At 42.9% G+C, this 16,286-nt stretch overlaps 1 pseudogene; it reads left to right on the forward strand.

Moving 5' to 3' along the window:
* The first annotated feature begins 5,510 nt into the window (after positions 1 to 5,510).
* Positions 5,511 to 5,933, forward strand: LOC144092103 (peroxiredoxin-like 2A pseudogene; annotated as a pseudogene).
* Positions 5,934 to 16,286: the final 10,353 nt, after the last annotated feature.

Consider the following 16,286-nt stretch of genomic DNA (forward strand, 5'->3'; position numbering starts at 1 on the left):
AAAAATAAAATCACTTGTCAAGGCAGAGGCAAAAAACTTGAGGTATTTAGCGTCATTCGAGAAAAATTCCTCTGCGTCCCTCTTAATGAGCGAAAACAATTTTTTAAGTCAAGACAAGTACGGCTCAACAAACTGAGACTCGTCACACTTCGAAAGAGCGCGAGAATCTCCAGTATGGTTTGCCATGCGGTGATACTGTATGTCACTGTAAGCTACCAGCGTGTGCTGGATAGTGTTTCAAATCATAACTTTCATACAGGGGATTACACACAGAAAAAATACAGAACAGTAACAAAATCGCAAGTGAGGGAGTTGCACATTTAAAAAGAATTGACTGGTTTCATCTGGGATGAAGGTGCAGCAGTGTTCTCCCATCATGGCACACACACCTCCATCCGGTCCTGCAACATCCCTACGGGCTTTGATAAATTGGTTAATGAACACTCATGTAAGAGTTCAATGTCTTTACACGAAGCATAACTTTATCCACCCCAAGTTGGGAAAGTAGCGACAGTATGATTTTCTGGGGGCGGACCACAACTTATGGTCACCAGGAACATCACTACCCCAGATTGCATCACATGGTTTGAATTGCACTGATTTTGATCTCTTATCTCTTACTGTTATGCTCACTCCCCTTAAAAGGAATGCATCTCATCTGCACCACTGCAGATTTAAGTGTGGCGTCTAGACCCAGTGAATTCAGGTTGTCTGGATACCTGTGGAAATGGGTATTCGACTACACACATAACTTTCATTCACAACAATCAGTTTCTTCTGGAACACCATGAAATTATACCACACATCTTCTCCATAGTAGTTCTCCAGATTCTTCTTTCCATACCACTTCACTCTCCTCTGTGATAGGAGTATGTCACCATCTTGTTTTCGAACTCAAGTCTCTGTGGGCGGGGCGTTCAGACACGCCCAGGCTGTCACTGACAGTCCAGTCACTGTGATGTGGGTGGCAACAGCTTTCACTGCGGCTTCTGTGTAGAGGTGCAAAGTCTATGGGAGCTCAAGGTTAAGTGAGGGGTGCTCGTGGCAGGTGAGTAGACGTCAGATGAGTTTTTCACGGACAAGGGTTTTGACACCGTCCGACTTACAGTCTACTCAGAGTCACCTGTGTCTCGAACTACCTTGACCTGAGGTTGGTGAATCGACTTTGACTTTTCAGCAATCTTTGCTCCTGTGGAGGTTGGTGAGTTGGGCCACGAATGGGTCTTCCCATCATGGAGAGAACCAGGACTTCCTTTTTATGACTCGGATCAGGATCCAGTCACCTGGCTTCACCACCTCCTGCAAGATAGACAAAAGGATCACAGCAGCTTACATGTTCTTTGGACAAGTTTCTCCAAACATTTTACCATCCACTCTGTAAGTAGATCTGCCTCACCCTTAGTCTCTTGTCATGGTTCACCTTCCCATAGAGGAAGTTGGAATGGTCTTCCAAGAACTATCTCAAAAGGTGTTAATCTCGAGCTAGTTGGCACTATCTTCATATACGTTTTGACCAGTGTTAGGGGTTCTGGCCATGGCTTCTTTATCTCTTCCATGGTTTTCTTAAGCCTTGGTTTTATCGTACCATTTGTTTGCTCTACCAGTCCCATACTCTTTTGGACATTGCCCTCGTTTGGGCCTGAGGTCATCTTGCACATTATATCTGTAACAAATTAAACAGTTCCTACAAAAATTTTGAAGTAGGTATTTAGACCTGTTCATCATATATCCCCCCCCTGTTGAGACATTGTCCACGGCTCAATTTTGGAATAAATTTTTGGTAGGCACTGTAGGCCTTTAGCTGTGTACAGGTCGTCTGCAGACTGTTCTTGAGATCGGCTCAGCCCTTGTTGCTGTGCATACTGTGCAGCAAGTGTCCGCGCTGCCTCCCCAGCTGCCGCACTCTGTCGCTGTCTTTAAACACGTACTTAACATCTGAAGACAGCTATTAGGTTGGGCTTAATACCCCAATGAACAAAAATCACAACAATCTTACTTATTCCATCACTGTTTGTGAAAATCTAAATGCCTTATCAGTCAAAATTAAATATGCTAGCTGGTATTCTATTTTGATCACTGCTTCCTTGTTAAGATCAAGAACTATATTTGTCTTTTCCTTTCCTGCAATTACACAAATTAACTAATCATACTAAAAATAGGAAAAATAAAAAAGCAAACCAGGCTGCTTTCTCCTCAAGAAAACCGCTTTCCAGTTCTCTGCAACAGTTACATTCACATCAATTAATATCCAGAAACAAAATGCACACATTTATAATTCTGAAAAGAATTGAACCCACTAAAATGTAACCACCCCTTGTTTGTCAGGGTTAATATTTTAGCATAAGTGTGTCCTTTAGAGCAATTAAAGCCCATTACTTATAAAATGCATACTACTCAAGTCCCAATTCAATTCACAATGTGTATCGCGTTGCATATTAAACTCAGTTGTTTGAAATTCAAAATATCCCAAACTAGTAGTCTTTTTATCAAATGTAACATTCCATTGTCTTTGGAGTTTGCCAATCATCTCCTATAAAACTTTCTTAATCAATATTTTCAATAGTCAGGCATAAAATTAAAATCAAGTTACATTTCTATCCATTTTCTTTCTAATTGTTTACTTTAAAAATCTGTAAGAAGGTTTGGTCTCAATTGAAACGCTTTCATCTTTTTTATGGAGACAATAAAACCAATATTTATCGCATTGCTCCTCGAGCAATAATCTTTCCAATCAATATTGGAGCGCTTGCCATTTCGTCTGATCACATCAAAAAGTTTATCTTACCTGCTTCCTCAAACGTTTCAACTGAGAGAACCTTCTTACAGTGCACAAGATGGATCCTGCTATTTTCATGTCTGCTGGTTGGTCAGGAACACTTGTGTTGAGCACCCAGGCTCCCGGGACCGCCGTTGGTCCAGTCTGTTTTCTGTTGGGAAGCACAGTCTCCTTCTGCTAACCCAAATTCAATGCGTTCCTTTAAAGTTTTTTTCTTTTATGCAGATAGCCAGATTAGCCTCATCATCCAGTTCCAATCGTGTAGTGAATAATGGCGTTTGGTATGGTCTACTAAATAGGATGTCCATATTTTGTTGTCCGGTTGACCTCGTTATGTAGGCGCAATGATTTCATAACGGATTATGGAACCTTTTTTCAATTCAGTCAATTATTCTGTTAACACAATTTGGATGCCATTATCACTATAATACTTTGGAATTTCATATCATGCACTGTCTTTGTTTTTTGTTTTTCCCAGTGCTCCCAAATTTCGCATAGCAGATTTGTTTCTCCACTTCAAGTTTCACATTTGGAGTACTGCTGCTTTTTCCATTAAAAATTCCATTTGACGAAATATTTTTTCCATAATTTGTCGCTGCCATCCCTGAAAAGGGCTTATTGGCGTTCTTGTTCTCTATGAAGATAGAAAGTTTCTTGAGGAAAGACAACCACCTAAAGCAGCTCCTCATCCTTTCTGTCCAGAATCTTCACAACCATGTTAACCATGTTTTTGTTTCATTCTTCAATGATCAGGAAAATCTCTCAGCATGAATTTCCCCTCTTCTTACTTCACGTCCCTTTGTTTGAAGGTTTTTTTTTAAACAATGTTCACATGCTACGCTATTAATATATTTAAGGCTATATTTTACGGCGATTCTCTAGGGACGTCCCATCTAATTTATTATCTCTTTAATACTTATCTTTTATTATCCTATTTATCCGTCTACTTCGTCTTTTTAACCGTTATTCTCTTGCGCGGCAATCCTCTCGATTCTCGAGCGCGTCTCGGCGTACTTCCGGTTCTTAACACACGCTTCCGGTTTATATAATAGTACTATACTTTTTAATCGAGCGCTTTCTTACTCATCGGGTGCAGTATTTTTCGAAGCTTTATTTTTAACAATCTCCAAAAATCCTTTTAACAAAGGGGGACTTTAACCCCTACCATAGGGGGACTTTAACCCCCACCTTAGGGGGACTTTAACCCCCACCTTAGGTTAAGCCGCGTCACCAGCCCACCTCTTGGATCGACATTTAGTTGGCCAGACCGACTAAATTTACGTCTGTTGCATACCTTACGTATCTATTTTCCTTTTTTCCGACATACGTACTTCTCAACAGTATGCACAATTTATCTCCCACTTTTGGAGTGTTTTTCTCGACTATTCCACGAATGAAAAACAGGAATTTCACCAGATTTGTTCTACACATTAATTTTAAACAGCCCCCTACCGTCTCTTGTGCCTCCTCTTTTCCGATGGGGGTTCGTTCGGCCGCAATCGACTGAAATGCTCTCTCTTTCAAAGTAAGAGTAGCTGACGTCAGTAATTCTCGGCCTTCAGCCCACCGCGGTCCGAAAATTCAGAAATGAATCTCCCGGATTTCTAAGGCACCAGAAAATGTTGGAACTAATCGATAAACATTCAATAACTTTGAATTAGAGGAAGCACACAGAGTCAGCCATGATGAGTTTTATCTAGCTTCAGCTGAAGGAGGGAGTCAGAGCAGCCAGCGCCAGGAGCGCGTCTGACCTCCAGCCTGACCAGTTTGAACTCCCTGAATCCCCCCAACAGGTCGACCAGTTTTATTGACAAAGGTCATGTGACATAGGTACAAACTTTAGGCGGGAAACTATGAACAAAGAAATGGGTGTGTCATGGTAGATGATGCGCCCCTAACTCATAGGTGTCACGGACGGAAATTTCCGCTAGGTCATGCAAAATTCTATTCTAGTGACTACACTAAATAAACCTATTGACTAACAAAAAGCATAAGAATACATTCCATACTCCACACTGTGTACGAGTACTTTCTTTAGAACAACTCTGGAAATGATTGGATTTGTTTCAAAACAAAAAACTGGTGGTTTAGTCGCCCTTAATAATACTTACTTCCCTTATGAAAAAACCCAAAACGAAACAGTTAAAGCGATAGAGGCTACGAATGCAATCGATTCCAAATCGATTGCCCTGCTTAAGTCGCAAATGATGAATCATTAGTCAGAACTTGTAAGTCGGATGATTCACAATGCACTCGTGTTACCGAATTTTTCCTGTTTATAGTGCAGTTAAATAGTTTGCTAATAGTTAACGTTTCATATTAGGCTTTGTGGAGCAGGCTGACCAAAATTGTGCATTTATCTCCCTTTTCCATTTTTTGCATGTAAGTTTTTTTTGGGGGCGGGGGGTTATTTTTTTCTAACCGTGAAAAACAACTACATTTGACAATTTATGGATATCATGTATCTTGCTAAGATGAGGAAATTTTTCATTTTTGTTGCAATATCTTATGAGAGTAGTTTATTTTTTTACATTCGGAGAACGGGATTGGTTGCCACAGGGGTTGGTTTTGCCTACATGTTTATGGAATAGATGAGCGGGGTGTTATGATTCACTTGTTCATCATCTGTATTAGCTATCCTCAAGTGGGTTGAGGGTTTGCTGGGGCCTATCCCAGTTAGTTATGAACAGCAGCAAAGGCAGTGGTCCTGCCTTTGCGCAGACCAGGATGATTTATGTGCAGAGGGGAGGCTTCAGAGCTGTCCTCTCTAAAGCCCCAGCTGGACAAGCTCGGGGTGCCACTGTACACCGTGGTTAAGGAGAACGTCGGTGATGAGGTCCAGAACTTCCAGCCATTCTTTGACGGGGAGATCTTCTTGGATCAAAAGCGGCGATTTTTCGGGCCACGTGAGCGACGTCTGGGCCTCCTGGCGTTTCTACGTACGGGAGTGTGGCGGAATGGCCTCCGAGCCTTTGGAAAGGGCTTTGGAGAGGATTTTGTGTTAGGTGGCGTCTTTGTTGTCGGACGTGATCAACAGGGAATTTTGCTGGAACACAGAGAGGTGGAGTTTGGAGATCACGTCAACATTGAAGATGTGATGCAAGCTGTCAGGAAAATAGGGCAGGAGCTTCAGACCATGAAAAATGTTCAATGTTGACGTGATCTCCAAACTCCAAACAGCCACTTGGGGTGGCCAAGTCTGGTCTGGCTAATTTTGCACCCTGCAATTAAAATTCACATTTCAAATAAAGAGTCATGAAAAAGGTCAAATTTCCCCACAGTTTCTTTAACCCTGGAGAAACTTTTTTTATTTTTTAATGTAGATAACTCCCAAAACATACCCTAATAGGTGAGCCATAGTTATTTTTGGTATACATTTTTGCAATATTGATACATAATGAAAACCCACCCAACCCTTACAAGGATGCGTGGTACGAAAGTTGAATGAATGAATTCATTGAAAGTTTCATCGACACTAATGTTTGGCTCAATGCAATCAGAAGATTTCTTGGCAGAAGAAGACAAGTAACAGAGCTGTATTCTGATAAAGGAACCAATTTCCAATCAGCTGACAAGGAAATACATTGATCAATGAAACACAAACAGGATTTAAAAATACTTGCAACAAAAAGCAACCACTTGAGCTCTTGAAGTATAAATTAACCAATAGTCAATCTGCAGTTCAGGGTGTTTTTGTGGTATGTCTGTGACCTGAAATAGCTTAGATGGGAAAGCATTGGACCTAAAATCTAAAGGTCTCTAGTTTAACCCTGGCCTTCAGCACTCCCTTGGCCTGTATGTAATCAGCTAATAATCTATTTGAGTTCAGTTTACTAGGGACCCATGAGTCAATATAATATAGCCAAGTTAATTTTTATTGACCTACTGGAGCGGAAGTATCTTTGGTGAGAGAACATTTGACTGAAGATCTAAAGGTCCCTGGTTCAACCTTAGGCTTTGGCAGTCTGTTGGACTATATCAAACCAACCAAAATCAGCTACAACTCAATTTGTGATCAATTTACTTGTAATCAGTGAGTCAATATGCAGCAAGGTTGGTTTTTGTTCAACAATGTGAGTCAAAGTAACTCAGATGGGAGAGTATTAGCCTGAAGATCTACAGCAGGGGTGGCCAAGTCCGGTTCTCGAGAGCCCCTATCCGGTCTTTTTTCCATATCTCCCTCCACCATCAGACCTGAATCAAATAATCTGGATCCGTATCAAGCTTCTGGATAGCTTGTTGATGAGTTGATCATTTGATTCAGGTGTGGTAAATGGAGGGAGATATGGTAAACAGACTGGATAGGGGTTCTCGAAGACCGGAGTTTGCTACCCCCAATCTACAGGTACCTGATTAAACCCCAGCCTTTGGCAGTCCATTGGACTCTGTATACTCAACCAAAACCATTTAATTCTCTGTTTGGAATAATTTAATAGCAAAGAATGAGTCACTTTGCAGTCCTTGTTGGTTATGGTTCACTTACAAAAGGCAAAGAAGCTCAGTTGGGAGAGCAATAAATTGAATCTGATTACTTCTAAGCCATGGGTCAATTTGCTGCCCAGGTTGGTTCTTTTTCACCTACTGAGCAGAAGACGCTCAGATGGGAGTGATTTGCATTGTAAATCTAAAGTTAACTCAATCGACCCTTGGCTTCGGCAGTCCATTGGACTCTCTAAACCAGACCAATATCAGTTAATGCTCCAATTGGAATATTGTACTAGTAAGCCATGAGTCAATTTGCAGTCCAAGTTGGTTGTTCTTATTAATCAGCTCAAGTAGCTCAGTTGGGTGAGCGTTAGACTGAAGATCTAAAAGTTCCTGGTTCAACCCCGGGTCTCGGCAGAACATTGGACTTTTCAAACCCAGCCTATTTCAGCTTGCAATCAGTTTGAAATCTGTTTTCTTGTTGAAAGGCAGACTACACTCTAGAGCAGGGGTCCCCAAACATTTTCCTGTGAGGGCCACATAACTTTTCCCTTCTCTGAATGGGGGCCGGTGTCAGTTTGTAACAGAAAAAGTGTGACGATCGTAGGGGAGCTTAATTTTTTTTATTGTTTTCCAGAAAGCCACACATAACCAAATAACCCTTTACAGAAAAAAGTCAGGAAACAAATAATAACACTATTAATGAAATAAATAATAACTAAATAACTCTCTGGGTTCTTCATAGAAAAAAAGCCATGGAACATTAACTTTCTGTTGTGCCATGCACAATCTTCTCCCTTTGCTCTGAAGTTTATGCACGACACCACAACCGTCATTACAGAATCCCACGTCAACATTTTGCAGCACAGTGCTTGCTGATGAATTCGGCAGTGGGCTCGTAGCGGGGCGGTGAGACCCCTTTTTTCCAACTCCCGGTTCATGCGTCCCATTATTAGACCGCGAGTTTCGGCCACCATGCTAGGAGCCCCGTCAGTCGTGATGCTAGCTAGCTTTTACCAGTCCAGGTCCAACTTCTCCATGGTTTGGCACACTTTGTCAAAAATATCCTCTCCCGTTATAGTCCCTTTGAGACTTTGGAGGGCTGCCAGATCCTCGCAAATCTCAAAGTTTGCGCTAACCTTTTCGCCATTATTCCGTTCTCAAACAGGTTCAGGTTGCACAGTTTTTATATGCTTGAATTGCATCGCAATAGCGATGGTACCAGGGCTCCGCCCTCACCTGCGATCGTCCAGATGTCTCGCTAACACTCTGCTCACGCATGCAACGGTGGAAGTGCCCGCATGCATTAAAGGCAAACACTCTCCCCGCGCGTGTCACCAAAGAAGCAATGCAAAGGCCCGCTTCACTGGGATGATTTGTGGGCTCAGCAGGGGTGCAATGAACCAAACACAAGATTAAAACGTCCCAGTCTTCAAGGCCAAATAGGAAAAAAAATCCGATAATGTTGGAGTAATCATTATTATAAATGTGTTTGCAATGAATATAAAGCCTTATAATATACATGCTTACTATATTAATCAATATATTTGCTTATTAGGAATAGTAATGCTCATCCTAAATGTGTAACTATATTAAACAATATATATATGTGTTGATCGCTTTTATGTTAGAGTTAGAATTAATATGTGCTTTCAACGAAGACAAACGCTTACTCCAAGGTCGCTCTCCAGGACAGCTGGGTCCAGCGAGAGATACAAGTTCGCAAGGACATAAACAATACACTGAGTCCTTGCTCCGAGGACTGATTACTGGAAGATACGCCTCAACCCTTTCCCCAGATGCAAGTTCGCAATGAAGATCTGTGAAGGACGCTTAAATTGTTGTTGGTTCAGCGGATGGCTATCAGGCATATTGTTTTAATTTGTGACGCTAGGTTTGCTTGATTATGGAATTGTTTTGTTTCTTGCTTACGCAATTGGATCGAATCGATAACCTTGTAATTGTTTTGATTTGAGGCCTTAAATGGGCAGGACATAATGCCGCTCGAGAGAATAATCTTGACCGGACGAGCGGGGGGATGTATTCTCTTCTTGCAAGAATTAAATGGTGATGTGACTACAGATGCCTTTTTTATTGAAAGCTGAATTGGAAATACCTAAGGATAAACCTACAATTGGATAAACCTAACATTTGGTCCTTCGAGCCTGTGGTCAAGATACCGAAGCACAATCCAGGTCGCTTCCGTTCGATATCTGGCCGTGCACGGCGCTTAAATACCCTTTTCCGGGCTGGATGACTCGAAGGGGCGCCTGGATTTTCGACGGTTGACGACTAACCCTCTGAAAGAGACATCTGGTGTCATATCTGGTAAGTCCACGTGAATGTCTGTGTTTGTTGACGGGTTCCAAATGCGCGAAGGGGCATTGCACGTGAGGTCCATTTTTAAAATGAGACTCGCGTCCAGGGGACTGCGACTCGCGTCCAGGGGACTGCGTAAAACCCTGGGTATACTAGTCGCTGCCAGGTAAAGAGACAGAGCATGAGTCTATAAAACTTGGGGCAGTTCGGGGTGTCCTGTGCCGCGGTCCGGAAAGGTACAAATATAACTCTGACAGTATTTCACGCTAGGTTATACACTAGGAATTTGGGGCAGTTCGGGGTGTCCTGTACGGAAGGTACAAATATAACTCTGACAGTATATCACGCTAGGGTATACATTTGTGTTGCGCTAAGGTATACATTTGTACGTACGTACGTAGAACATATAAGAGGCCACTTGATGATGGCATGGCGGTTCACTTGCCTGCCTGACTACGGCTCAATTACGTACGTATGTGTGTATGCGTGTATGCGTGTACGTACGTACGTGCGCGTATGTGCGTGTGTATGTATGTGCACGTGTATGTATGTGCGCGTGTATGTATGTGCGCGTGTATGTATATGCGCGTGTATGTATGTTTATGTATGTATGTATCTGTGTGTATCTGTATATGTGTGTAGTAATATATCTCCCATTCCTAGAGAGGAAATTACGTCTAGTCGGGCATGCGCAGTGGCGATTGGTCGCAATGCGACGGTGGTTCTAATCGGGGAGGGACATCCCTTAATTTATTGCTTTCTTTCTTGCTTTCTTGCTTTCTTTTAAGAACATCTACTTTTTTATCTCCACTTGGCCAATGAAATGTTGCAGAAATTTGAGGGCATGCCGAGAACCCGTCATTTGGGTTGACGTTGAAACTTTGTTGCTTGTTTAGCTTAGCCTAGCCTAAATTAGCTGCTAATACAGAGAAGAACAAGGCGCTTGGCATTAACACGTCGTCTTATAAGCAATTATTTATCCCCTAAATGTCAGGTGAGTTGTGTTTAACTTACTTTTCTCGAAAATATCTTACAATGTCTACAGATACAGGGGGTGTAAAGTAGTGCTATTTTCTCATCTCATCTCATTTTCTGAACCGCTTTATCCTCACTAGAGTCGCGGGGGGTGCTGGAGCCTATCTCATCTGATTCCAGGCCAGAGGTGGGGGACACCCTGAACGGTGGCCAGCTGATCGCAGGGCACAAGGAGACAAAGGACAACTATGCACACTCAGACCCATATCTAGGGGCAATTTAGAGTGTCCAATCAGCTTACCATACATGCCTTTGGAATGTGGGAGGAAACCGGAGGCCCAGGGAGAACATGCAAACTCCACACATTTGGACATGACCTCGCTTTGAACCCAGAACCCCAGATCTGTGAGGCCGACTAGCTAACAACTCGCTCCACCGGGCAGGGAGTCAATACATTCTTAACTAAATAGCTCCTTAGTCATACACTGCCGATGACGATGATAGACGTTCATGTGTTTGTCGTCGCCAACCTGCCCAGCTCAAATGGATTAAATGTCTCGCACCGTCCATGAGTTATATCAGTGGTCCCCAACCACCGGTCCGCGAGCCACCTGGTGCCGGTCCATCAGAGTAATAAATTTTCAATCTCGTTCTCCTACTTGAAAAGAAAAAAAGTTGTTATAATAACAATAAATAATTGCTATTATGCTTGGGACTTGTTTTGTTTTTGTTTGTTTCTTTGTTTTGCCATTGTAGACGTCGTCCGTGCACCGAGTCTGTCCTCACGCAATTTTGTCTTAAGTTGTCGCCCTCCCCCTTAGCGGGCCTGTGCGATAATAGAAAGAGCTTTACCGGTCTGCGGTGAGAAAAAGGTTGGGGTCCGCTGAGTTTTATTTCATTTGTTTTGCAATAGGCAGCCCAGCAGCTGAGTGATTAGCATGCCGCCTCGCAGTGGGGGACCTGGGTTCAAATTCAGGTCGGTCCATCTGTGTGGAGTTGGCATGTTTTCCCCGGGCCTGCGTGAATTTTCTCCGGGTACTCCGGTTTCCACCCACATTCCAAAGACATGCATGGTAGGCTGATTGGACTCTCTGAATTGCTCCTAAGTATGAGTGTGAGCCTGAATGGTTGTTTGTCTCCTTGTGCCCTGCGATTGGCTGGCCACCAATTTAGGGTGTCCCCACCTTTGGCCCACAGTCAGCTGAGATAGGTTCCAGCACCCCCCACGACCCTAGTGAGGATAAGCGGTTCAGAAAATGAGATGATATGTTTTGCAATACTAATGATATGTAGTTGTTAATAAACTATAGACAATAAATGTTGTACAGTAAATATTTTTCTTTTTGCACAATAAATGCAATTTAAGCAATATTAGTCAGCATACATTTTGAAAAAAAAGGAATTGTTGTCGCTCCCTGTACTAAAGCTAACCAATGCTATGCTAATGCTACAAGTTACGTTTAAAACAGCAGTGTCAAACATACGGCCAGCTAGCGAGTCCAATTTGGCCCGTGGCGTTGTTCTGACTGAGAGGCACTTTGAAGCTCATTCATAGTAGGCAAAACCACCTCTACATCAACACCAGTAAGACAAAGGAAATGGTCATCGATTTTCGGAGGAATCCTCAACAGACCACTCAGGTGAACATCCAGGGTACAGACATTGAAATCGTGGAGAATTTTAAGTACCTGGGTGTTCACCTCAACAACAAACTAGACTGGTCCACAAACACAGATGCCCTGTACAAAAGGGGCCAGAGCCGCCTCTACCTACTGAGGAGTCTACGGTCCTTTGGAGTGTGCAGGACACTGCTGAGGACTTTCTACGACACTGTGGTGGCATCTACTGTGTTTTATGCAGTGCTTTGTTGGGGATGCGGGAGCACGGAGAGGGACAGGAACAGGCTGAATAAGCTGGTCAGGAGGGCCAGCTCTGTTCTGGGCTGTCCTTTGGACTCTGTGGAGGAAGTGGGAGAGCGGAGGATGCTGACCAGGATGATGTCCATCATGGACAGCACCTCCCACCCCCTGTATGAGTCTGTGGAGTCCCTCCGAAGCTCCTTTAGCAATAGACTACGACACCCTCATTGCAGGAAGGAGCGCTTCCGCAGATCCTTTCCTCCCATCAGCTGTCAGGCTCTTTAACAAAAAAATGGCTGAGTGTTAAGACCTACCGTATGCATGCATGTACATTTATGTGTATGTATGTATACGTGCTAAGCAACACGCTTATTTGATTATATATTTATTCATGTATTTATTTCTTGACCTACTTATTACCTATCTATTTATGTCTAAAATGCCTTTCCTATTCCTGCATCCTCACCCTCTTGCCACTGGAACAACGAAATTTCCCGAATACAGGATGAATAAAGTTATCCAATCCAATCCAATACAGTATCAAATGCTTTTATTTTTTGACATGGGTGTCGTGAAACTAGAATTTCGTGAGTTGTGTGATACTGCACTTTGCTCAATTCCCTGTCCGAGATCACATTCTTTATTTTGCCCCATGCTGTCAAAATGGCCCTGTCAATGGTGGCCAAAGAGTTGACAATGACTCTTAAAAATACCCCAAACCGAAAAAGAAGTAGCCGGAAAATGCCCCCAAAATCATCATGAACCGACAAACAAACAAGATTCACCAGAAAGTTCCTCAAAACCAAAAGAAAATGATCCAATATTTACAGGAAGTGACCCGTAAGTACCCTAAAATGGCAAACAAGTGATGCAAAATGAACTAATTGTCTGCCATTGGCAACAACAAATGTCCAATTCAATTAAGGTGGCTGTGGATGCTCATCTTTTAGTGCCATTAACGGCGCCAGTTGTCTAATTCATTTTGATTGAGGGGGCCTCCCCATTAAAATGGAACTCAGATCTAGCACCCTCAATGGCGGCCAGTAAATGAACTTTTTTTAGCCAAAAATGAACTAGTGTGACCTACATTAGTTGTAGTTGGCATGAATTGGCCCGCAAACCAAACTGAGTTTGACACCCCTGATTTAAATTGCGGTGGTCACTCAGTTGACAACAGAAAAGGCTAAATCAACATTGCCTCTTCTTTATTGCCAAGATGAAAAAAAACATCTTACCATTATTATAAAACGTACTCATTATGCAATCACTCACTTAAGACCATTTCCCCCCGTTTTATTAGACTGTTTTTCTTGGTGCTCAGCTGAGTGAAATGTGACAATGACAAGATAAGAATGATTACAAAATGGTCCTGGAGAAATATTCATAAAGTGGTGAAACATTTTGGGGACACAAGATTGCAAATAAAGAAATAAGATTTACTCCTTGTGTTTCAGATGCCAGTCAGGTGCATCGAACTGAGCACCAGGGGTCGGCTCCCATGAAAGATGATGACAATGAAGAATTCGAATGCATTAAAGAGGAACAAGAGGAGTATTTCATTACAGATGGCAATGTTCCCTCTAATTTTTCGTTGGTCTGAGCAGAAAGACAACCTCCCTGAGCGCACTGAGTACCAGTGTGAGCGACATCATCGGTACTCGGATGATTCGCCTAAAGACGTTTCGCCGACGGACGTTTGACAGACGGGCAGGTCGCCGAATGGACGTTCCGCCGAACGTTCATTCGGCCGAACGGAGGTTTCGCCGAAACGGGATTCGCGCGCTCGCCCCACCCCCGGGTCGTGTGTGTACAAGTTTTTCAACCTCGGCCCGCGGGCCATATACGGCCCGTTAGGATTTTTAATCCGGCCCGCCGCCGGTGTTGTCCAAATTATAGTAAAAATCAATGTTAGTCTACCATCAATGGCATCCCGGGAATAAGCACTCTTGGGCGGGCATGGCAGTCCGGGAAAAAGCACTCTTGGGCGGGCAGATGTAGCAGAACAGAGCCGTAAAATGACCACAATCGGGTCAAATCCATCCTAAAACAACATTTAATGATTAAATACAAATACTGGAGCTCTTTGGACATTAGAACCGAGCCCAGGGAAGTGTATTCCTCGGTAAAATGTCGCGATGATATCGCGATGGAGGCAAAAAAACGTCTATATACGTCCATTCGGCAAACGGCTCAAAATGCTCTCAAATTCGGTCAAATCCAGCCGAAAACAGCGTTTAATGATTAAATACAAATACTAGTATTTGTATTTAATCATTAAACTAACAAATACTAGTATTTGTATTTAATCATTAAACGCTGTTTGAACGAACGTTCATTCGGCGACCTGTCCGTCTGTCAAACGTCCGTCGGCAAAACGTCTTTAGGCGAATCATCCGGTCACGACATCATCATTGCTCGCTATGGGCACACCAGTATCACACCTGCCACAAGCAGGTGCATGTCAATGTTCCCTCTAATTTTTCATGTAAAACATGCTGTAAAACACGAAAAACATAAGAGTGGACAGAGCTACTGCCACTGGCTGCCGCTTAAACGGCGCCATCATGGGGAAAGGGGTAAAAATAAATAAAAAATAAAAAAAAAATTCCGATTTTTTTTTTTTATTGCGCGCCATATGATTGCTGCTGTGCAGAGAAGACGAGAGTAGTGCGCAATTGCGCACGCGCGCAGCTTAGAGGGAACATTGACAGATGGGAAACTCCACATTGAGGAGAAGCAGCATCCCCTCGTAAAGGTGGACGAAGACCCTCTTAATTTTAAAGAGGAGGGGATGGGCATCCCTATGGGGGCTGTTGACCCTATGGGGGCTGTTGACCCCTTGAGTAGCGAAGATGAAGGTCCAAGTGAGGCCAGCAGAGGGGCGGAGCCTCCGAGTGGCAGCAGCTCAACAGAAGAATCCCAAGCAGACAACCTCATGGCTCCCCCATCAGCAAGCTACGATGCCACATTGCATTTGCGAATCCGTGAGAATCAAGTCACTAACATAGAAAGGAGCCTAGGGGTGGACAATTTCAATAATATTATTTAAAATAGTTCCAATATAATATTAAACGACCTACGTCATTATAAATGCCACTAAAAAAAATAAAGGCTTAGGCCTGCATATGGGACTTGTGCGGTCAAACAGCGGCATCGTGCGTCCAAGCACGGGAACTGCTTTTTCTGTGCCCCGGAGAAAAAAAAAGATAGATCACGCTCCTTGAAAAGTATCCTGAAGCCAAAAAGTTGGAGCACCCATGGCTTAAGCTATCTTCTATTTCCTGTCAATGTTATACATCTGTGTGATGAATTATATAGTAAAATAACATAAAGCTCCAACTCTATGATGCCGGAACCAACGTTGGCACGCTAAAAGGGGACGAGAGCTAGTTTGTGCAGGGTAGTGTCCACCAGCTCTGACTGAGGGGAATCTGACGCCGGCCTGACACGTTTGGCGGACGCCAAAGCGGCTCTTCATGGGGTTGTTTAAAAAATATTCCCGATACGTTCTTTTTTAAACCAGTTTAACCACTAAGATTTTACAAAATATATTTTAAACCACCAATTAAAATGCAATAAATGGTATTTCTTAAAACACGAGCTATATTTAAAAAAAAAAAATCAGTGCATAACATGCCATTTGAAATCTAGTTTAGGGTTAGAAATGAAATAGGTGGAAACCCCAATGCTGTTTTTGTTGTCTGCCAGTTAGGGGCCAGGAACTTCAGAATGTTTGTCATCTTGTCGTACAAAGTGGGTATTGTTGCCGTTTGTTTCTTTCTGACCTCGTACTCACAATGCCATGTGCTTTTTGTTGTCCTGGGGGATTTATTTAATAAAGACACGGAAAACCGAAATGGGATCCCAGGTCAGTTCTCAATTCCGACTCCAGCTTTCAAGCTCTAAAGTGGGCGTTAGTTTTGAATATTAGT

The sequence above is a fragment of the Stigmatopora argus genome, chromosome 17, assembly GCF_051989625.1.
Source record: "Stigmatopora argus isolate UIUO_Sarg chromosome 17, RoL_Sarg_1.0, whole genome shotgun sequence".
NCBI lineage: Eukaryota > Metazoa > Chordata > Actinopteri > Syngnathiformes > Syngnathidae > Stigmatopora > Stigmatopora argus.